Here is a 23,243-nt window from a genome sequence, read left to right as displayed (position 1 = left end):
AAAAAAACAAAACAAAAAAACCCTACATTGAAACATCACTCTTACCGATCAGTTTGGCAAAAATCAGAGTTTGTTAACACATGCTGTTGCCAAGGCCATCAGCAAACAGACCTTCTCGTGCATTGCTGGTACAACAATAAACTGGTAAAACCCCTTGGAAGGGTAATTTGGTGGTCTCTATAAAAATTATAAATGCATGTACATTTTGTTTCAGTAGTTCTACTTCTAGGAACTTTTCTTTAAAGATTTTATTTTTAAGTAGTCTCTACACCCAACGTGGGACTCGAGCTCACAACCCTGAGGTCAAGAGTCACATGCTCCACCCACTGAACCAGCCAGGCGCCCTCCCTTCTAGGAACTTATTTTATGAATAGTCTCACCTTTAAAAAAAAAAAGTGAATGTTCTGACCTTAGCGTGAAATGATGAGGAATCAGTTTATTCCAAAATTGTTTGTCTAGAATAATCAGAATACATCCAATGTTTAATAAAAGTGAAAAGATAAAAAATTTTGAAGACTTTTTTTAACTTTATTGCTGCAGGAACATTTAACAAGATCTACCCTCTTAACAAATTTTTAAGTGAATAATATATTGCTGCTGACTACAGGAAGACTCTGTTTTTAAAATAATAAGCGAGGGGCGCCTGGGTGGCTCAGTCAGCTAAGCAACCGACTCTTGATTCCGGCTCAGGTCATGATCCCAGGGTCGTGGGTCAAGCCCCACTTTGGGCTCCGCATGGAGCGTGGAACCTGCTTAGGATTCTGTCTCTCTCTTCCTCTGCCCATCTCCCCCACTCATGCTTCCTCTCCCTAAAACATAATACAAAATTAAAAATAAATTAGCAAGTGAAATAAATTCTGAGACTCAAGAAAAAGGTTTAGAGAGTTACACCTCGAAATGTCGTGATTGTGCTATTCTGACCCTACATCTGGGTCTGCAGATTTTCAAAATGCATTCCTCACAGAAGGAATTTCCCACAGGGTTGGTTATCAGCACTGAAAAGCCTACATCTCCAAAAAGCTGCGTCCCTTGACAAGCAAGCTCGTTCCTGTGGTGACCCACATCTCTCTGGTTTTTACTACTGTGTGGACAGTGTGGTATAGCCCTGAAAGCACAGCCACACGGGAGAGAAATCAGCCAGTGAAAAAGACGACCAAACCTCCCTCTCTGAAGGGATTCCTTTTGATTCTCGTAAAACGTGATGGAGAAATTTTAAATAAAAACCACAGAAAATGAAACATTCGCAGCAGGTGCCCTGCTACAGATGAGGGTTTGGGAAAAATATCACAACTGGCCGTGGCTACAACGAAAAACCTTTTAAAGGCTCTCTGGAAAAGCCGGTCATCTCAATCTTTCCAGCGACAGAGAACAGTCTTCACCTCCCTAAACTGTTTTGTTTTGTTTTTTAAATTCAGGATGCAATTAATTTGAAAGCTTGAGCTAAACGTAAATTGAGTGGATTGGTGTGGAAAGGTAAATCGATACACCTCAGATTAAAGATAACTAAAACGGAGTGACCTATATATTCAGAACATTTTGATAATGGTTACGTGTCTCTTTGGTTCAGTGCTAGAGAAAGAAGTGGCTGGAAGTTGCAAAGTAACCACAGGGACGCTGTAAAACTGCCTGTCTGAAATCTGTTCCTTTTTGTGGTTATTTGGGCCAGGAGAGCCGGTGCCATCAGCAGGCTGGATGCACGGCCTGTCACACGCTGATCACATGCACTCCGCCCGGCCAGCCTTCTTCTCCTGGTCCGGATCCCATGACATAAGGGCGACCAGCTGATTTGGCGTGACAGTTCCCCTAATTTCTCACCTGGAGACTGAAAACAAAAACAAAAACAAAACCCGGGCACTTGCAAAGAGCCACTTTTAAAGAGTTATAAGCAAGCACGAAGAGGCTTTCCTGTCTCGTTAGCAGATCTCATTCTGCAAAATACATCCTCTGGAGGCTTCTTGTTTAAGGAACAACTGGGCTGAGTCCCATGTTAATAAAAAGCTACCAACTAGCTTTCACGGTTTCAAAGTGGCCATTTTCCAATTGTCCAAAGCCAGAGTTGCTATAACTTCTGAACATATTCTTCTAAAGTATCTGTGAAAATATTATGGAATAATATGGAATGAAGTTCCGTTCAGCACCAGTTCAACACGCTCGGCCTAAATTTTTTCCAAACTGTAAAGTTTTCCCTCCTTTAGGCAGGAAGTTAGAAAAGAAATGAAAACTAGAGCAGTTTTACTTTAATTACTGACAGGCAACCAGGGTCCCCCCCCCCCCACCTTACTTCTGGAATATTCCATTCCGTATTGGCAAAACACATATTTCATAACAAAAGCAGAAACGGAAGAAAAGGATCGTGAAAACAACGCCGATGCTAAGTTCCAAGGCTCCCTTCTACAACACTATGTACCTGTTTGTTCCCTCCCATAATGCAAGCTTTATTTCCGGTAAACCACGCTGAGCCTCATCTCTCTCCTCATAGAAGGGCAGGGTTCTTTCCAGCTGTTGGTGTCAGGCAGGAGAAACAAGGCCAGAGGCAGGTTGAGCTGAGGTCAGGTGCTTGGAGACGCCAAAGAGTAGAAAAGCAGAATTGGGGATGGGTGGAGGTCAGAACGTGAGTCAATCGCCAGAGACACCAAGTTCAAACTAGGACAAGCCAAGACCAGCGTCTTGGGGGCAAATCTAAGAACAAATCAGGCAGGGATGGACGAATGGGCAAGCTGAAAGACACTAAAGAAACATATGAAATAGGTGTGGCTAGATCGGCACAGCCATTCACTCTGCTCAGTGTCTGGTCGGACTTCCTCTGCAAACCAGCTTCTCCTGGACTTAAAGGAGCCGTGCTCTGAAAAGAGTAGAGAGGAGACCAGAAGCGATGAATGTAAGGTGGAGACATTGTTATGCACAAACATGCACCACCACAACCCCCAAAGGAAGAGCTGTGAGAACCACACAAGCTAAAGATTGGCATCACTTGTTAGAACAATAAATTACACGTAAGGAAGCAGTAGCTACCCTTGAAATACAAAGAGGTTAATACTCATCCCATGATTCACTCGCTAAAATACTGGGTGAGTACCTACAGCTGGACACTGTGCTGAAAGCCGAGGATAAAAAAAGTCAAACCAAATAGAGTCTGTGCTCCCACGGAAGTCACCGAGAAAGAAACAGACGAGTAAATAAGCAATTTCAGGACAGTTGGTGAATACATTGCCCGGGGGAGGTTGTGGGGCGTGAGATCAGAAGGATAATGGTCGGTTTCCAGAGGAGATGAAATCTAAGCTGAGGACCTCTCTCCTGACTTGTGCCCTGTGTGTGATTCCTCTGCAGAGCCACGGAGAACGGGGAGGACTCAGAAGAAGACAAAAGAATGGAAGCCCCAAAGACGGGACCCATCTGCTAGGAGTGAAGATAGTAGCCCGGTGTCACCTCGAGTACATTCAAATGTGTAATTCTCAAAGTGCCAAAAGGCATATACAGAGAGCATATGTCAGAGTTTCACTTAGCTCATTCCTGAGGGAACCAACAGAATGATTCCAAGGCAGACACAAGAAATGGGTGTATATACAGTCCACTAAAGAAAAAAAGACCAGGGGCACCTGGGTGGCTTAGTCAGTTAAGCGCCCGAGTCTTGATTTCGGCTCAGGTCATGATCTCACAGTTTGTCAGGTCGAACGGCACTTGGGGTTCTGCGTTGACAGTGAGGAGTCTGCTTGGGATTCTCTCTCCCTCGCTCTCTCTCTGTGCCCCTCACTCCCTCTCTTTCAAAATAAATGAATTAACTTTAAAAAAGAAAACACTAGAATAAAAGTGTTGAATTAGAGGGGTGCCTGGGTAGCTCACTTGGTTGAGCACCCAGCTTCGGCTTAGGTCATGGGCTCACGGTTCACGGGTTCAAGCCCCGCGTCTGGCTCTTAGCTGACAGTTCAGAGCCTGGAGCCTGCTTCAGACTCTGTGTCTCCCTCTCTCTCTGCCCCTCCCCCACTTGTGCACACGCGTGCGCTCTCTCTCTCAAAAATAAACATTAAAAATGTAAGTGTTGAATTAGATACAAAATTCATTAATATCAATGTCAATTCATCAGTATCACAGGGCAATAAACTATCATCTCCATGGTTAATTTCAATAGCGACGAGAAATCATTTGCATTGTTCTTGCAGAAAACTGATTCTTTATCTTACTCATTTCTTACATATTAACTTCTAACTTGTGTTGCAAAATGTCTGGGCCCTATTCTTTAGTAAATAGTAAGTTAAATAAAGTTACATTTGCTGAGAGTCAAATGATTCTTAGGCTTACTAAGTGAAGTCCTAGCATAACAATAAAAAATTCAAGGACGCCTGGGTGGCTCAGTCTGTTAAGCGTCCGACTTCAGCTCAGGTCACGATCTCGTGGTCTATGAGTTCAAGCCCCGTGTCGGGCTCTGGGCTGATGGCTCAGAGCCTGGAGCCTGCTTCCAATTCTGTGTCTCCCTCTATCTCTTCCCCTCCCCCGTTCATGCTCTGTCTCAAAAATAAATAAACGTTAAAAAAAAAAAAAAAAAAACTCACACCACCAAGTTTTGGATAACCTTTTAAATAGTAACCCTCTGTAATGTATCAAATATGAAGACATCCCATGAGGAGACTTGTGACCATCCTCAGTCTGCACAAGTGCTAGAAGTTAAAGTTACAGAAAAAAAACACTTTTTTTCTACCTGATTCTAAAGCATACAGATAACCATCTACATTGCAAGCGCTGTTTTTACACTGGTTTTTCTCATTTAATCACCTCGCCCATCCTGTGTAGTAGGTTTTACTGTTTTTAATTTCTGTAGTGGAGGAAAGAAAGGGGCCAGAAATTAAATAACTTTCCCCAAGTATAAATTAGTAAAGTTGTTTGGGAGGGCAGTTGTACAGAGTCAATCCAAATCTGAAATATACATATCCTTTGACTCAGTTAATTCTCTGTTAGAATCTATTCTAAAGAAAGGTTTGCTGCTTAGTACAGAATGTTTATATTGGCAAAGGAGAAAGAAGGGAGGGAAGGAAGGAAGGACGGAAGGAAGGAGGAAAGAAGAGAGGGAGGAATGAAGGAAAAAAAAAGAAAAAAAGGGAAGTTGTTAAATAAATTAGCATATATCCATATTATGACATACTAAGCAATCTTAAAAATAAATGAGGTAGACCCATACTGACCTTCAGCAAAAGGAGCAATTTACAGAATAATGTATTATGTAAAATACAATTGCTCATTAAAAGGCTGTAAAGGTCACATATCAGCTGTCAATGGTGATTGCCTCAGGCAAGGGGAGCAGGCTTGGGGAAGTAAAGGAAGATGAAGGTGGTGAGAGAAGAATTTTCTATTTTGTTCTGTATTTCTACATTCCTGGAACCATTTATAATGGAAATTGATTACTTACACAATTTTTTAATAACAAATGGTACTGGTTCAGGAAGGATAACTTGCCGGAGATTACCCAACTAATAAAAGGGATTCAAGTTACAACTCAAACTCAGGTCTGGCCAACTTAAAAGCTGTGGGCTTTGCAAATTATTATTCACCTCACTGATCACCCATGATTGCATTTACACAGGGATGTTATTCAGGATTGGTCCACCACATCTGTTGGCCAGAAAATTCCTTAGGAGTTAAGGGATGGGACCTGCTTGGCTTCTTCTAAGACATTGGTGTGGTTTGATTGCTTCCAGAACCATTCTGTGCCAGAACATAACTGCTTTTCATCTTGATCACCAAGAAACTCAGAGCCAGACCCAGCATCTAATTCCCATATTCTGGTTTCAAGGTAGACACCCAGTTTCAGGAACAAACTGGTAGTTAATTAAATTGGGATCCAGGTCTACAAGAAAATGTGGCCATGGAGTCAGACCCAACATGTGGGGCTAGGTCTCCTTCAGTCACCTCAGCAGAAAGTCAGGATACGTTCTAACAGACAGATTATCACACTTGAGTGTGCCTAAGAATCACCTGGTGTTACTCATTAAAAATACAGATTCCTGAGCCTCATCCTTGCAAAAAAATTTGGACATGAATGTTCATAATAACCAAAAAAAGAAAAAGAAAAAAATTAAGACAACCTAAATGTCCATCAACAGACGAAGAGATAAACTGATGCATTCATAGAAAGTTGTCTCTGGTCATCTGTAGGAAGTAGGTAGGTGGATAGGTCTGCTGCTACATATATGTACCAAATGTCTGACACTTAGGTGACCCACTAGGACATCTCTTAGTGCCCTACGCTGAGTTTTAGAGGTAAAGTGGCAAGTAGAGTAGACACAGTCTGCGAAGAACAGGGTAACCAGAGGCTTGCACTCTTCAGGGATGAGTCAGGATCACTTAACTGAACAAACCATTAGATCAACAGGAGTGCTGGCCCAGGGACAGAGAAATCTATAATGGGTTGCAGGGGAGAGGAGTGATGAGCATCAGTTATAGCCTTGTGATCAACTATAACATCCGGCACTGTAGTTCATACTACTAACTCTTCCCTTATAAGTTCCCAGGAAATAAGACTGACCGGAATTCTAGAGGAGCTATTCCTAGATAGGTCAAAGTTGCCTTAAGAAGGGAATGGAGCTGGGGCTCCTGAGTGGCTCCATTGGTTGAGCATCGACTTTGGCTCAGGTCATGATCTCCTGGGTCGTGAGTTCAAGCCCGCATCAGGCTCTCTGTTGTCAGCACAGAGCCCACTTCGGATCCTCATCTCCCTCTTTGTCTGCCCCTCCCCTGCTCACACTTGCTCGCTCGCTCTCTCTCTCTCAAAAATATAATTGAGGGGCGCCTGGGTGGCGCAGTCAGTTGAGCATCCGACTTTAGCCAGGTCACGATCTCACGGTCCGTGAGTTCGAGCCCCGCGTCGGACTCTGGGCTGATGGCTCAGAGCCTGGAGCCTGTTTCTGATTCTGTGTCTCCCTCTCTCTCTGCCCCTCCCCCGTTCATGCTCTGTCTCTCTCTGTCCCAAAAATAAATAAACGTTGAAAAAATATATATATAATTGAAAAAATATTTTTTTAAAAAAGGGAACAGAGCTGAGCAGCTCAAGGGGTGGACTGTAACTGATACTGCAGCACTCAGGTTCCCTCTTCAGAGCCCATGCATCTATCCTCCAGCTGCTGGAAGGATGAGCTGCTGAGGGCTTGCAGCTGTGCCCTTCTTTGGGAATTGCTCTCAGCCACAGGACACTGCCCTGCACAGGTGGCCATCTCTTTCCAGGGGGTAGCCCACGCCAATAGTATGACAGGCTCGTAGCTGTCAGTCTTTAAAAAAAAAAACAAAACTAAAAGCTTCTCTCTCTCTTTTTTAAATAAATTAAAAGGGTCTCTTTTTCAAATAGATTTCTGGATAGATATTCTCGGGCTTAAGCAAGGACGTGGGCTAACTAATTACAGTGGAGCATAGCGGGGGAAGTGGTTGTCTCGACACTCAAGCTTGAGTTCAAAGGCCACATGGGCAGATGTTTCCAGGTTTTTAAGATTCTCCCAGTTCATGTTTTCAGCTGCACACCCTCTGCCCCAGCCCACCAGCCTTGCTAGCTGGGGTTCTCAAAAGAAGGTGCCCTGCCCTATCCCCCTCCCTCATCTGCTCAAATCCTGGCCCCGAGGGTTTTGATCCTGACCTCGTTTACTTGATCGTCCTCCTCATCTCAAACCTTCTGACTTCTTCAGTTTGCAAAATGAGAGTCTCTGCTTGCTTGGTCCGTCTTCTGAAGCCTTTCTTCTTGGGGGTTAACCGTCACGTGGCTCCTACATATATCTGGAGCATAGTCTTCCCTCTCTCACTGGAGGAGGGTTTTAGATGACGGTGATAAGGGACACAGCATAGCTTTCAGCTGTGCTGGGTAGCTTTTCAAAGCCATGTGTGGTCCAGTCCCCACAGGTGCACACCCCTGGGTCTTAAAGTCACAGTGCTGTGCTCCTAACCCCACATCCAACAAAAGATTGACAGCCTTAGAGATGTCTAAATGCCTTTTTCTTTTCAGGCAAATGACTCTTGAGAGTCAATCTACCAGCCAAACATAGGGAACTGAAGAGCCCCGACCTCAGAGGGATAATTATTTAAAAGCTGGAGCTCATGGCATCTTTAGTATATGTCAGGATTCCCTTATCTTTGAGGTAAGTAACTTAATTAGCTGGAATTCAATGAGTTTAATGGGTATAATCGAAACAAAAATAATCACTAATATGATTGCTTAGAGTCTGATTTGAAAGCCTTGCTCTGCTCCTTTTGAACTGTAATTAATTCGTATTTGTTGTGAAATATGAGTACATCAAAATACGTTAGAGACCTGAAAACGCATACTGCAGTTGCAGGGAGGTATGCCAGGGGGCGCTCTGGTCCAAGGCTTGTGTTTTACTCTTAAATCTGTTTTTGGGCAAAGCGGGTTTTGCATGAGATTAGTCAGGAATTTTGTTTAAACATAAAATACTGCGACTGAGGACATTCTCTTTTCTTGGCACACATCCCATTTTTTTCTTTTCTCTTTTCTTTTTTTTTTTAACCTTCTATGCATGATTGCCCTATCATTTCCCCCTCGCCTCCTACACTACTTTTTCTCCTTTTAATGTTCCTCTCCCTCTTTCTTTGGTAGCTTCTCTCTTCATGCAACCTTTCTCTCCCTAAGTCCAGTACTGAGGACCGAAATGATGCACATACCAATTATCGTCAGGGAGGGAAACCCCAAGAGTCCACATGCTGGAATGGTTATCAATCAGCATGCCTGGGGACCACCTTTTCTAAGCCAAAAATTGAGGTATGCGTTCTGATAAGTATGGGGGTACATTTGAGAGCAGCCAGATAATATTTTTGGAATTGAGCCTGTTCCATAAAGTTCAGATCACCTGGGTGTGGGCTTTTTGCAGAGAGGACCTCAAGCGCACAGCCTCGTGTACTCAAGAGAAATTCCCCATATAGGCTGACACCAGTGGTGCCTTCTCACTTCTTGGACCTAAATGTCCTAACGCTCATGTCCTAACTCTGGAGTATACAAGAAAATTTTTCATCACGTTCACAAAGCCTTTATTAAATTGCACATAGTAGCCTGGGCAAGGAAGAACCAACTCCTTGTTGGTTTGTGGGCATAAATTGACATGCAATCGTGTCTCAAAAGGTACAAGAGTATCTCTGGAGCATAGAACTAATATGTATTAATAAGAGAACAGAAAAGACAGAGAGCAACCAGTAGCAGAGAAAAAGGCTCGGCTAGTTGGGGTACCTAACCCCAAAACCAGGAGCGAGGAAAGAAATCTAGCTATGGGACAGGACCGACGTGGTCCCAGAGAACACAGGGCTCTTCTCCTGGCCAAGAAGCAAGAAAGACGTTTATGTGTTTTTCTAGTTTTCCCTCTCCATCTCTTTCCAAACATCCTCACCTGCCCTCATTTTCTCTTGGCTCTCTGCCAGATTTGTGCCTTGGAAAAAGCAGTCATAGATTCACAGAAATATGGATCTGGAGAAGGGACTTCCAATCATCCTCCCGATCCCCTGAATAATCAATGAGCCTGGAGCCTGCTTTGGATTAGATGTCTCTGTCTTTTTCTGCCCCTCCTCCCCCTCTCAAAAGTATATAAACATTAAAAAATAATAATAATAATAATAAAGAAGTAGCACAGGCATATCTTGAATGTAGCCCAAGAATCAGGGCTTTTTCCATCGACACCATGCTGCCTCTCTCTGGAAGAATTGTCAAGACAATGGGAAAACAGTAATAAAACACGATACTATCAAGAGAGACAAGAGGAGAGAGAGCAGGTGGCTTATAGAAAGAAAATAGGGATGTGGAAGAAAGGAATCAGTAGAAAAGGAAGAAGAAAAGAGAGAAAATAAGATGGATGGAGGGGTAGAGGCATGAGGTATTCTGAGCTACAGTGACATCACCATCTAGTGCTAAATTAAACCATTTAAAATCCCACTGGGGGTTCCATTCCTAGGTATTTACCCAAGAGAAATGAACACATATCCACACCAAAAAATTTGTACAAGAATGTCCATAGCAGCTTTATATATAACATTCAAAAACTAGAAACAGACCAAGGTGCCCATTAACGGGAGAATGAATAAGCAAACTATGATATATCCAGAATGCTGGTCAGAAATACTTCTGATATTCACACGACCAGGAGATGGCTCTCACAGACATTACGCTGAGCAAAGGAAGCCAGACAAAAGAGTATATACTCTTTGATTCCATTTTATGAAGTTCTAGAACAGATGAAACTGATCAGTAGTGGGAAAAGTCAGAGCAGTAACTGCTTGGGAAGGGGCAGATGATGGTGAGGATTAACTGGGAAAAAGCACAAGGGGAAGGTTCTGGTATGATGGTAATGCTCTATGTCTTATTAAGGGCTTGGGTTACACCGGCATGTGGACTTTGTCAAAATTGATGAAAAAATATACCTAAGATCTATGCATTTCATTGGATGTAAATTTTATCTCAAGAGGAAAAAAAATAAGAAATACTAAACCCTAGTTAATGATATACGTGCCCACGTGTTTAGGAGAAAAAGGATATGACAATTTACTTTGAAATGCATCTGAAAAATAAAGGAATTGATCAATGGAGAGACAGAATATATGTGATAAAGCAAACACAGTAAAATATTAATTGGGACAGTCCAGCTGGTGGGTATATGGGTGTTCACAATAAAGTTCTTCCAACTTTTCTGCATATTTAAATATTTTCATCAATGCATTTTGAGAAAAACTCACTAAAGGACACACTATATTTGAAAAAAAGAATAGACTGGGGTGCCTGGGTGACTTAGTCAGTTAAGCATCAGACTCTTGATTTCGGCTCGGGTCATGATCTCAGTTTGGGGGACGAGCCCCACATCGGGCTCTGCACTGTCAGCACAGAGCCTGCTTGTGAGTCTTTCTCTCTCTCTCTTCTCTGCTCCCCCGCACACACGCTCTCTCTCAAAATAAAAAAATAAAAAATAAGTAAGAAAAAAAAGACTAAGCAGTGGTGCCTGAGGACTTTCAACTGGAATTTTCCCCGAATATGGGTGTGTGGAAGGACAGCGAAGAGAGAAAGAACGTTCCTTGGTATTTCCGGAGGTCGCATGAGACCCCATCAGCCAGGCTGTTCCAAGTTCCCCTTCCAGTCCCCTCCTTCCTACCTACGTTTCCTGCCTTTCTCATATTCCCTACCGCTCAGAGTCAGATGTGCGATTGATACGACCTTAGAATTCATCCCTTGTCACAATCCTGCGTCATTCACTGTTTCAAGAGATCTGCGTGTCGCGTCCAGCTCTGCTCCAGCCAGACACTGAGCTCCAGGAGCTGGTGCCAGAACACGATGTGTGCCTCTGAACCCGAGCCGGGCAGTGATGGGGGCTGTAGGGCAGAATAATCTCGTGGGGTGGAGCCCTGGGGATCAGGACCCTCAGGGCTCACACAAGGATGGCACGGTCGCCCCGGCATTGGCAGGTGACGACTCATATTCACAAGAGTTCAAGTTCGTGATGGTGAACTAATTCAATGGACTTTACATTTTACTTGGTACAACATTATTTTTATTTGAAAATATCTGGTAATGTTTCCGTCACATTTGGCCGATAGAAGGCCCTGAAATACAATGTCTCTTACCAAAAATTGGCTGAAAACCCCACATATGTTTATGATAGAGTTCATGGGAACCACATACATGTCAGTAGAGCAAGCAAACATGTTGTCTGGCCCCCAGCCTGTGACCTTCACTTGTGGGAGGCCCCACGGAACCCCACCTGGAATGCCGCAGGGTATAAGCCAAGACTCTTCGTGACCTGCTATTATCCTCTGTCTCTGCCAAGAGTGAAGCCACACCTTCCCTCTGATTGGTATTTTTCTTTTTCACTGTGAATCAAGACAGCGATACTGATTTCTACAAACCAAAGATAAAAAGCATCCCTTTTCTTTACAAACTCCTATAGCTACTTATGCGTATTGTAAACATTCAATAGTCACCCGGGTGATAAAATTCAGTGTAAGCGGATAACGGATTCTCACCATTAAATCCCCTTTTGAAACGTGGCCCCTACCACGTAGTGAAAAAGAATCACTAATGACAGAATAACAGAAGGCAATTTTTGTATGGATCGCGGTAGCAAATACAGCAAAACCTGGGACTGCAGGTAGCTGCTTCTGCGAGGGTTCCGAAAGACGAGCACACATTTCTAAAAAGTTGCAACTTGGTAGACGAGCGATGTCTTGCAATACGAGTGGCACGTGATGCCGAAGGTCACATGGTCGCAGCGGAACCAATGGTTCTTGAAAGTTGCTTTCGATATAGATGAGTGCTTTGGATAACGAGCATGTTTCTGGAACGAATTGTGCTCGCAAACCAAGGTGTTACTGCAATTCTCATGTTTAAATATTTGGTCTCCTGACTCTGAATACCAGAAGTGAAACAAACACTTTGAAGTAATTCGTACAGCCTACATCCTATGGATGACGTGGTTTGTTTCTTTCCAGTAGGAGTCCAGTCAGATCCCTATGTGTGGAGGCCATAAGGCAAGTCCCCAACTCCCTGAATGCCTGATCTGTCCAAGACAGTCCCCTGCCCTGCCTCATTTTACACACAGCAACAGGATCGTAATCTCACACACCCTACAAGGTGTAACTCGTTATCTCGTCCATAGCGGGCAACAATCAAGAGCAGAGTGAATGAGATGTCCCAGCGTTAATCGTAACTGCAAAATTCACAAAACCTTCCGCCCCACCTTCTCCCAGACCACGTTAGTATCTTTCACTCCAGCGGAAAGAACGGCGATCACTAAAGAATTTCCCAGCCTCACATGAAAGATAAGAGGGGGGCTACGCGGACCACGGATGGCTGCGAAAGTCCCACACGCTGTCCTGCTGTATTGGAGTATCCTGGTTTTCAGGAGCCCCGGGGAACCTTGTGCCCACCCAAGTCTTCAGCAAAAGTAAGCAGGAGGCGAAGCCGGCCTATGCTAGCTTTCCTCCGCGTCTTGGCCAGTTCCCTCTCCCCCCATCATCGAGGTTTAGAGCCAAGGACGTAAACTGGCAGCCGAACCACAAACTTGTTTTGTTCACGCCAGGATTTTCATGTTTTTAAGTTGGCTGCCTAAAGAGTGCGCAGTGTCACATGAAAATTCAGATGAACTGCTTCTCTTGGAAAACGAAATCTGGACAACACCCCTCATTCTCCTGTGGCAGTGGTCAGCTGAGCGGAATGAACAGGGGTCACCGCCAATGGGGCATGGTCTCTCCGGGGTCACGGTCGCCTGCTTCACGTATTTGTTTTACCTTCCAGAAGCATCTGAGCAGGTGCCTCCTGGTGTAGAGGCAGGCCCCAGCGCGGGAAGCCTAGGGTTGTGTGCCCTCCCGGGTTCAAGGCTTTGGTTGGCCACCCTCATTCTTCTACCAGACCCCACGGGGGTCTCACGCAAGCCGTGGCCGCCTCTGGGCCTCAGTTTCCTCATAAGCTAGCTGAGGATACCTCGACGAGTTCGCACAATCTCTTACTAACATGCCCCTAAAGTTGAAAGCTCTGAGTCCACATCCGAATACCTTGCCCTGCCCATGAACTTTGTCGGTGAGGGTTGCCCCTCAAAATGGAAGTTGTAGAAACGTAACCATTCTTGGGCACTTTGGGTGGCTCAATTCGTGGAGCGTCCGACGTGGCCTCAGGTCATGATCTCACGGTTCGTGGGTTTGAACCCCGCATCTTGTTCGCTGCCGTCAGCACAGAGCCCGCTTCGGATCCTCTGTCCTCCTCTCTCTCTGCTCCTCCCCCACCCTCTCTCTCTCTCTCTCTCTCTCTCTCTCTCAAAAATAAGTAAACACTTTAAAAAAATGTAGCCATTCTCCAGTGGCACTGCTCATTATCCCCAAAGGCATTAGGAGGACACCGTCAGCCCCTAAGTATCTACTAATCTCCCGTCTTTCCTCGGTCATCGGCCTCTGCCTCTGAAGTCTACTCATTATCACTCCCTCCTTGAAACACTGTGCTCACTTGGCTTCCATAAATTTACATGCTCTGCACAGCCTGTCCTCTCCAACTGCTCCTGTATTTTCTTCCTTTTCTCTTTTACCAAACGTAGAAATTCCCTAACGTTTCAGTCACTCCCTCAGCCCTCGTTGCCCACGGCCACTCTCCCTTTCGGAACACATACCCACGACAGTGGTCCTCACTGCAGCCTCTGTGGGGGTGACCTCCCTCTCTTGTGCGCCGAACCCAGGCTATCGCCGAGCTCTCCGTCGCCGCACCTTCCCCGCACCCCAGCCGTGACTCGATGTTGACATGTCCAAACGTAAAATATCCAAACCCAAACTTGCTGGCGTGGGTATCTCCTGTTTCTGTCTGCCCCGCATCTCGGTTTTCGCTGGCAGACTACTGCCTTTTCGTCTAGTGGGACTGCCAGTTGGTTTCCCCGCTTAGCCTGACCGGGAGGAGGCACGACCAAGCTTTCACCGATGGGCAGTGTCGCATCTTCCGGCTCACACCGATGGGACCAAAGACTTAGCACCTGACCTCAGCAGGAGTTGGCATATGGGTATGGAGAGGCAGCTGGAGGGTCTCTTCTTAGGTCATCAACTGTCAGGATGGCGTAACCGCCTTTCCCGGCCGCACAGAAAACATGGAAGGAAGACAAGACACACAAAGGAAGCGAAGCCAAGACAGAAGGAGGGTCAGGCACTAACGACAGCCTCTGAGCACCTGAAACCAGGGCTGTGGAAAATCGGTGGCTCCCCGCCCCCCACCCCGCCCCTGGATTTCACAATGACATCAGCTAACTGACTCCATGTTTCCTGAGCTAATTTGAACTGGGTTATTTTTGTCACTCGTAGTCAAGAGTCCCCTTTTGGTACCCCATCCTCCTGGTTAACATGTTAGAAAAATCTAAAACACCTCTAACTCTCTAGTTCCCTCTCCTCCAGCGTTCAGTTTGTGACCAAACCTTGGGAGTCGCATTCCCATCGCGGAGGCCATATCCCTAGCCTCTTCTCCACCCACATGCTACTCCCCAAGCGAGTGTCGTCAGCTACCCTTCTGAAGACAAATGCGATAGCCTTCTCACAATCTCCCAGTCTCCAGGCGCTGCCTCCTTCCTCCCCTTATATACCATGGCTACACCTGTTTCCCTGAAGCGTAAGTTTGACTATGCAACTCTCCTCTTTAAATACCCATTGCTTTGAAAATAAGAAAAAAAAAATCCCATATGAGTTTGCTAGAGCTTCCATAACGGGGGCTTAAAGGGCAGAAATTCATTTTCTCATGTTTCTGGAGCAAGAAATCTAGGATCAAAGTGCTGGCAGCATTGGTTTCTTCTGAGGCCTCTGCCAGGCTGGTAGATGGCCATCTTTATCCCGTATCTTCGCACGGTCGGCCTTTTGTGCGCGGCTGTGTCCAAAACTCTTCTTCTCATAAGGACACCAGTCATGTTGAATCAGCTCCCCTCCCCCAATGACCTCAGTTTAACCTAGTTACCTCTTTAAAACTCCCATCTCCGGGATGCCAGGGATGCTCAGTGGGTTAAGCGTCTGACTCTTGATATCAGCTCGGGTCACGATCTCACAATCTGATCCGTGAGATCGAGCCCCACGCTGGGCTCTGCGCTGACCGCACGGAGCCGCCTTGGGATTCTCTCTCTCCCTCTCTCTCTCTCTCTCTCTCTGCCCCTCCCCTGCTTGTTCTCTCTCTCTCTCTGTCTCAAAATAAATCAATAGACATTTTTTAAAAAATTTTTAAAAATCCTATCTCCAAACACAGTCACGTTCTGAGCTATTGGGAGTGAGGTCTTTACCATATGAATTTTTGCGAGGGACACAATTCACTCCATAACAACCCCCCACTCAGATTTCTTTCTGTGGCTCCAAAGTCCACCTTTTTAACCCTATCAACCTTGTCTCCTTCCCTGACTCCTATACTAACCTCTAGCAAAACTGTTCTCAGATAGTTTCTGAGAGTCTCATATTACCTGTCTCTAGGCCGTCAGCACCCAACCTTCCAAGTCCTTCACAAATGCCCTTTCCTCTCAACTTGCCTGGTTTCTTCAACGGAGATGTTCTCATTCCTCCTGAGCAGGCGTTAGCCATTTTGTTCACCTCCACCCACCCCTACTTTCCTGTACTTCCCCTCTTCTCTGGAGCTCGGCTTCTCCCCCTTTCCATTAGGTCTGCTGGAACTTCCAGGTAGAGAAGCTTTGGCTACAGGTATCGTCATGTGACCCACCCTCCGCCGATCAGATCCAACCTCCTGAGGCTTTTCTCCTGAGTGGTAACACAGCAGTCGGAGGGTGGTTGGAGCTGAGTCATTTGGTCACCACACTCCTGGATTCCTCCTGTCGCAACCACCACCACTGGCCTGGTTCCTGTTATTCTCAAAGCATCTGTTAAGCTCTCCCTTTCCTCTTCAGCGAGCTACCCAGAATCCTTCGAATGAACCCCGTGTTTTTCTTTTCTCCAGTTAGCCAGTGTTCATTTCTTCCCTGTGCAACTGAATATCTCCATTGATTCAGTTTGAATCCCAGAGCACAGCGCTCATCCATCTCGTAACACACCCTATTTCTGCCTTGTATGAAATGGGGCCCACGGTTTCCCTGCATTCTTTTTCCCCTTTGCTCAGGGCTGGAAGTAAGAAGGAAAAAAGGAGGGCAAGTGAGGAGAGGAGAGCCCAAATGTCAATTGGTCCTGGAGGGACAGTTGATCTCTTGTTCCACATAGGACATTGGGGGACGTAGTAAGATCCTCTGAGGAAAATTAATGGAGGGCGTGTGTCTTAGTCTTTTCGAGCTGCTATAATGAAGTGTCATAGACCGGGTGGCCTATAAACAACAGAAACGTATTGTTCAGAGTTCTAGAAGTTGGAAGTCCAGGATCAAAGCACCAGAAGATTTGGTATGTGGCGAGAACCCAACTTCCCGGTTCACAGATGGCTGTTTTCTCAATGTGTCCTCATGTGGCAGGAAGATTGAGGGAAGTCTCTGGGATCTCCTTTATAAGGGTGTTAATCCCATTCATGAGGGCTCTTCCCTCATGACCTAATCACCTCCCAAAGGCCCCACCTCCTGGTGCCATTATTTTGGGGGTTAGGATTTCAACACAGAAATTGTGGGGGTAGTGGGGACACAAACATTCAGTCCATAATGGTGTGTTTAAGCATGCCGGGAAGAGTCCCAGTGATTACCATGTAGCCCAGAAAGGCCTAGAAGTAGCAGAGAGAAACAAAAAGTCCTAAAGGGACCATGCAGAGCAAATGAGTATGTCCCTACGGACACCTGCATGAACTGATAATGTAGAACCACAGGGGGACAATAGATGTTTCAACGGATAGTGCTGACAGATAGTATTGAGGACCATAAAGGCACCTCATAACTGATGCCTTAAGATTATGTAAGACTTCAGCCAGGTCATGATCTCGCGGTCCATGAGTTCGAGCCCCGCGTCAGGCTCTGGGCTGATGGCTCAGGGCCTGGAGCCTGTTTCTGATTCTGTGTCTCCCTCTCTCTCTGCCCCTCCCCCATTCATACTCTGTCTCTCTCTGTTCCAAAAATAAATAAACGTTGAAAACAAAAAATTAAAAAAAAAAAAAAGATTCACATCCCAACACATTTATTTCTGAACCGGTCTTATTCTTCCTCCTAGACTATAACAGGGCAAGGACTGTAGCTCTCTTTGTATCCCCTGCAACTGCTGTCTCGGTATCTCATGCAGCGTAGACACTCATCGATCTGTTTTTAAGTTGAATCTAACTGAATCAACTGCATATTGGGAAGTACACAGCAGGGCTGGATCACCAACGTCCCTGAGACGGTTAGGCTTGATTTAGGGGAAGGGCCCTAAATCATTTTTCATCTTTGCATGAGAAAATTAAAGAGTTGCATCGATGGTCTCGAAACATTAATGGAATGTGCTTCTCCAGCATAGTGCAGATCGTTTGACCCTGGTGATTAGAAAGAACTGGCAGCTGTTTCTCACTCATGGCCTGAGAGTGCCTGCATTTTTGCAAAATTGAACCGCAGAACTTTGGAACTGGGAGGGATGTTGACCAAACGAGCCAACACCCTCACTTACAAGCGGGGGGTGGGGGGGGGGGACCGAATCCCAGAGATCTGTGGCAATTTGCCCGAAGTAACAGAGTCCATGAGAAAGTCAGAGCAAGGATCTGTCCCCTCACTCCCTATTTTCCCCATCCAGCTGAGATTCCACGATCTGCCCCCTCAGCCAGGCCCTCGCGGACCCCCACCTCTCTTGCTTCGTCGTCTCGTATCGTCCACCCTCCCCAAACACCCGGAAAAACCTCACCTCGGATCATGCCACAGTTTCTGAGCTCTTTGTACACCTGGGCTGCTGAACTCTGCTTGAGAAGATCAGATGACCTCGCAGACTGGTGCCACCATAAATTCATGACTGCCAGACTCCACGGGGCCCTCCGTGTTGCCTGCGATCTGCTCTCTCACAGGGCTGCTGCTCCAGTTGACTCATGCTTCTCCCCCCCTCACGCTTCTGACCTCAACACACCTCCCCTTTATGAAGTCAATGCCTCTAACAGGAAAGCCCTTGACCACCCACCACCAAGCCTGTGGACACATCCGCCTCCGCACCCACCCCAGCCGGACTCTAAACTCCACCTCGTCTCAAAGAGCCCGTTCTTTGTTTGGTCCCCTCTCTGCTCCATCTGTCATTTTTTTCTGAGCCACCTCCTTGCCGTCAGCACCCGAGGAGAACACAGGTGGTTCCTGTATTTAAAAATCAAACCAACTCCCTCCCCCTTTCCCCATGTCCCCTTCCCCAACCACCTCGCTCCTACGCTCATTATCTTCGTTCCCCACCGCAGTCCGCCTGCTACCACCGGTCCGCTACAGTGTTCTCACCAGGGACCTCATTGCTGTTAAGCCCAGAGGAGTCCTCACCTTGCTGGACAGCATCTGACCCTGCCCAGCAGTCCTCGACTTCAGGAAACATCACCTTGATTTCGATGACGACCAAGTCCTCTGATTTTCTCCGACTTCTCTGGATACATCCTGTCAGTCTTTTTCAAGTCACCCATTCCCTACGTGTTGGGGTCTTCGGGGGGCGCTAAGCTATCTTCTCCGGTCACCGTACACACTCTCGCTAGGTAAGTTCGTCTACTCCCTTGAGTCTAATTACGATCAGGTTGAGAGGACTCCCAAGTCTACACTTCCAGTCCAGAACTGGCACTGGAGCACTAGATCTGTAATTCAACTGGACACCTCCCCCTCGCTCCCATCCCCCACCCCCCCCAAAAAACCTTCCATTCTCCTCCCATTGGAAGGCAATACCACCCCCGCCCGGGCATCATCCTTCCTCATGACTCCGAACCGCAGTCACTGAACGCTCTCAAGTCCACTTTCTCAATATCCCTCTAATGAGCCTCCCTCTTGAGAGAGATCTGTAGGGAAGTGGTTAAACTTGCAGCCAGCTGAAGTAGATTCAAGTCCCACATCTACCACTTGGTTATGCAAGTAACTCGGCCTCTCTGGTTTCCCCATTTACGGAACGTAGGTGGTAATAATAGACCTTCCTGGTGAGGATGCTACGAAGATTCAAGGAGATGGTGCATGTGAGCACTTAGAAGAATATTTGGCACAAGGAAGGTACTGGCTCTTGTCTTAGCTCTCGCTGCCACTCTCCAGAGCCGGGCCATGTGCTGTTGTCTCTTCCCTGGCTGAATCCTGATGCCCTTCCTATCTGGGGTCTTGTCCCTCCTCCAACTCCCATCAAGAGGATCTTATGAAACAAAATTTTCCCAGGTCACTTGGCTACTAAACTCCACGGTGGCTTCCCGCTGCTCTGAAAATAAATTTCAAATTCCCGAACGCGGTCTACAAGGTCCCGCGTGATCTGGCCGGCAACACTCCTTCCTTCCCTCCACCTCAGACCCCCACCTACATTGGCTGTACCAGCTCCCCCTCAGCCTTCGGGTCTCAGCTCAACATCACTTGCTCTGGAAAGACAGCCTGTCTCCTCTCAATCCTCTCCTTGTCCAACAAGCTCGCCACGGAGCTTTTCATGGCCTACTTGTCTGTTTCTTGATGGAGTAGGAGTTCTGCTGGCTTTTACATTCATTGCTTTATCTTTTCGTTGCCTCCCATTAGGTTATGAGGTCTTTGGGGGCAGGGACTTTATCTGGTTCACTGCTGGATCCCAAGAACCCGGAAATCTGTCTGGCACACAGGACGTGTTCAATAAATATTTGTTGAATGAACTAAATGACACCAAGGCTATCATTTTCTCAATACAGATGTTAGGTTTTTAGGAAGCAGACAGCATTATGATTCATTTGGGAAATCGAACACCAGCAAATCTTCTTAAAATAATATAATCTGCTTTCGTTCAGATACCTCTCACCTTGGGAAGCCTGGTGTAATCTTCTCAGACGACTTCTACACACTCCATCATCTCTACGGTAATATATCTCACGGAATAGGCTCCAAAGACCCTTAACCTTGAAGAAACCTTAGTTCTTCTTTTTATGGAGAGATTTTTACCCTAGAAAAGCCTGTGGGCTACTTCAGCATGAAATAATGGCCTTAATCACATTGGACAACCTTTTCTACTTAAAATTATTTATGAGATTCAAGTGAGGAGTTAGTAAATTAATGACAGATTTAACTTTAAACGGTCCTTCCTTCCTAATGCTTTTGCCATAATGACTTTCAATACAAGGTAGCCTTTGTTGGTTTTAGAAAATAGAAAAAAAGAGTTTCTTTCATTTTAGAATGTTCTTTTACAATATCTTTCCTTTAGGCGAAAACAGATGAGATTTTAAAAGGGTGTGTGTCATTAACTATTATGATTAAGCATTTATTCTTCTCTTATTAATGTGTGAACATTTTTTGGCCAACCTTCCTCTCTTTGTTCTCTCCCTTCCTCTTCTTGGGGAAAAAGAAAAGAAAAAAAATAAGAAAGAGAAAGGTATACAACATACACACATATATATGCATGTGAAGGGAGAGGGATCCCACAGGATTCTCATATATTGAGAAAGAAGGGTTTGCATATATGCATATGTAATCTATTAATATATGCATGTATATGTGTATGTTTGTATGTATGTGCATATATATATATATATATATATATATATATATAAATACTTAGTATGTCCTAACATGTTTATTAATTTCCAAGGCCATCTTCATAAATGGGTAAAATTTCCACATTTGCATATGAATATATGGATATGTATGTAAGGATACACACACATATACATATTATGTATACATAACATATGTATATTCTGTAATATATGCATGTGATATATACATATAAATAACATATTCATATTAGTATATGTCCCATATGTGAGTGCATATATGTAATATATATGTAATAAATATGTATTATATAAATATATAGGTATATATTTGTATATATATGTGTGTGTATTACATATGTATATTATGTATACATAATATGAATACATGGCCATATGTTCCTATGAATCTATGGAAGCTTTACCCATTTATGAAGATGACCCTGGAAATTAATACACATGTTAGAATATACTAGACATTTATGTCCCTTATGAAGCTACACTACCATATATATTAATCCGATTTTTTTTTTAATGTTTATTTATTCTTGAGAGAGAGACAGACAGAAACAGAGTCTGAGCTGGGGAGGGGCAGAGAGAGAGGGAGACACAGAATCCAAAGCAGGCTCCAGGCTCCGAGCTGTCAGCACAGAGCCCGATTCAGGGCTCGAACTCACAAACTGTGAGATCATGACCTGAGCTGAAGTCAGACGCTCAACTGACTAAGCCACCCAGGAGCCCCCTTAATCTGAATTTTTAATTCTTAGTAATCACCAACCTTGTGGGAAGTGTTGGTAACCTTTTTGTTTGATCTAAACTTGATTCATTTCCTTTCTTCCAAAAACTGCCATACTTCACCAAAGTAAACGAAATGCATTCTGGATTTGGGGGTAATTCAGTGAGATCACGTGAAAAACCCAGAGATAAGAATGTTACAGAGGCAGGCCCAGACATCCTAGTGAGGACCACCTTGTGCTTCTTACATTGTATACTGTCTACTTGTCTCGGACAGGTCTCCATGCAGCCACCACGCTGGGTCCCTGTCCCAGAGAACAGAGGGCCTTTCCAGAAGAAGCAAAGGTTCTCCTCATGTACCGCTTTTGCAGGAAGAAACAGAGAAGGCAGATATCTTAATGCCTGACCAGGGGCCGGCCGTGGTCCCCCCGCTCCCCATCTGCTAGAAAGTTTCCACACCCACTGGGAGTCCAGCCTGCTGGAACCAGGGTGGACCTTTGAGTGTTTCTGTGGACTAGAAGACCTGAGTTTCCACTGAATTCGATTATTAATTAGCTGTGCAATCCAGGGCACATCACTCTCCTTCTCTGACTCTCACTTCCTCTCTGTAATTAAGGAATTTGGACTAAATGATCTCTTAAGTTCTTTTTAGCTCCACTGTTCTATTCTCACTTTCTAAGTTGCCATTTATAGATGTGGAAAGGTAGGGGCACCTGGGTGGCTCAGACGGTGAAGTGTCCGACTTCAGCTCAGGTCATGATCTCACGGCTTGTGAGTTCGAGCCCCACGTCGGGCTCTGTGCTAACAGCTCAGAGCCTGGAGCCTACTTCGGATTCTGTGTGTATCTCTCTCTCTCTCTGCCCCTCCCTACTCACGCTCTGTCTCTCAAAAATGAATAAACATTAAAATAGATAGATAGATAGATAGATAGATAGATATAGATGTGGAAAGTCTACCTATCCCTCTAGTCTCAAATCCGTGTGGTAAAAATGTGGGCCAGTCTAATTAAAGTATCTTCTGTACCGGACACAAAATTAGGATTTGGGGAAGTGCTAAAAGTGGCTTTCACAGTAGTCAGTACTAGGAAAAAGGAAGATCTTGAAGCTTAATATTCCTCTACTAAAGATCTTAAATGAAGGAAAAGGAACTAGGAAGCCCGTTTACAGAATAGCTTACCTCGTTTTTTTCATTAACATTTTTAAACGTTTATTTATTTTTGAGAGAGAGAGTGTGAGGGGGAGGCCCACACAGAATCCGAAGCGGGCTCCAGGCTCTGAGCTGTCAGCACAGAGCCCGACGCGGGACTTGAACCCATGAACCGTGAGATGATGACCTGAGCCGAAGTCAGATGCTCAACCGACTGAGCCACCCAGGCACCCCGCTTCCCTCACTTTTGAGAGTTCTAGTAGCAACAGAGGCTACTGTGACCTCACCATCCTGGCACACTGATCATTAGGACAGGCGTATAGAAACATCTGGAGAGCGCTTGGCTGGCTCAGTCGGTGGAGCA

The 23,243-nt window shown here is 45.3% G+C and overlaps 2 long non-coding RNA genes across 2 annotated transcripts; one reads left to right on the top strand and one right to left on the bottom strand.

The window, feature by feature from the left end:
- Window positions 1-1,373: 1,373 nt before the first annotated feature.
- On the bottom strand, window positions 1,374-18,429 carry LOC113604205 (uncharacterized). Its single transcript, XR_008296555.1, has 3 exons — window positions 18,244-18,429; window positions 11,718-11,826; window positions 1,374-1,822 (listed from the first exon to the last, which is right to left on the bottom strand). It is a non-coding gene; the product is annotated as an uncharacterized LOC113604205 (long non-coding RNA).
- A 139-nt stretch (window positions 18,430-18,568) lies between these two features.
- On the top strand, window positions 18,569-22,512 carry LOC113604204 (uncharacterized). The gene is made up of 3 exons (XR_003426074.2): window positions 18,569-19,057; window positions 20,300-20,368; window positions 22,011-22,512. It is a non-coding gene; the product is annotated as an uncharacterized LOC113604204 (long non-coding RNA).
- Window positions 22,513-23,243: the final 731 nt, after the last annotated feature.

This window comes from Acinonyx jubatus, chromosome A2, assembly GCF_027475565.1.
Source record: "Acinonyx jubatus isolate Ajub_Pintada_27869175 chromosome A2, VMU_Ajub_asm_v1.0, whole genome shotgun sequence".
In the NCBI taxonomy this organism is placed as follows: domain Eukaryota; kingdom Metazoa; phylum Chordata; class Mammalia; order Carnivora; family Felidae; genus Acinonyx; species Acinonyx jubatus.
The sequence above is the reverse complement of the archived record's forward strand: the minus strand, read 5'-3'. Positions and strand labels throughout refer to the sequence as shown.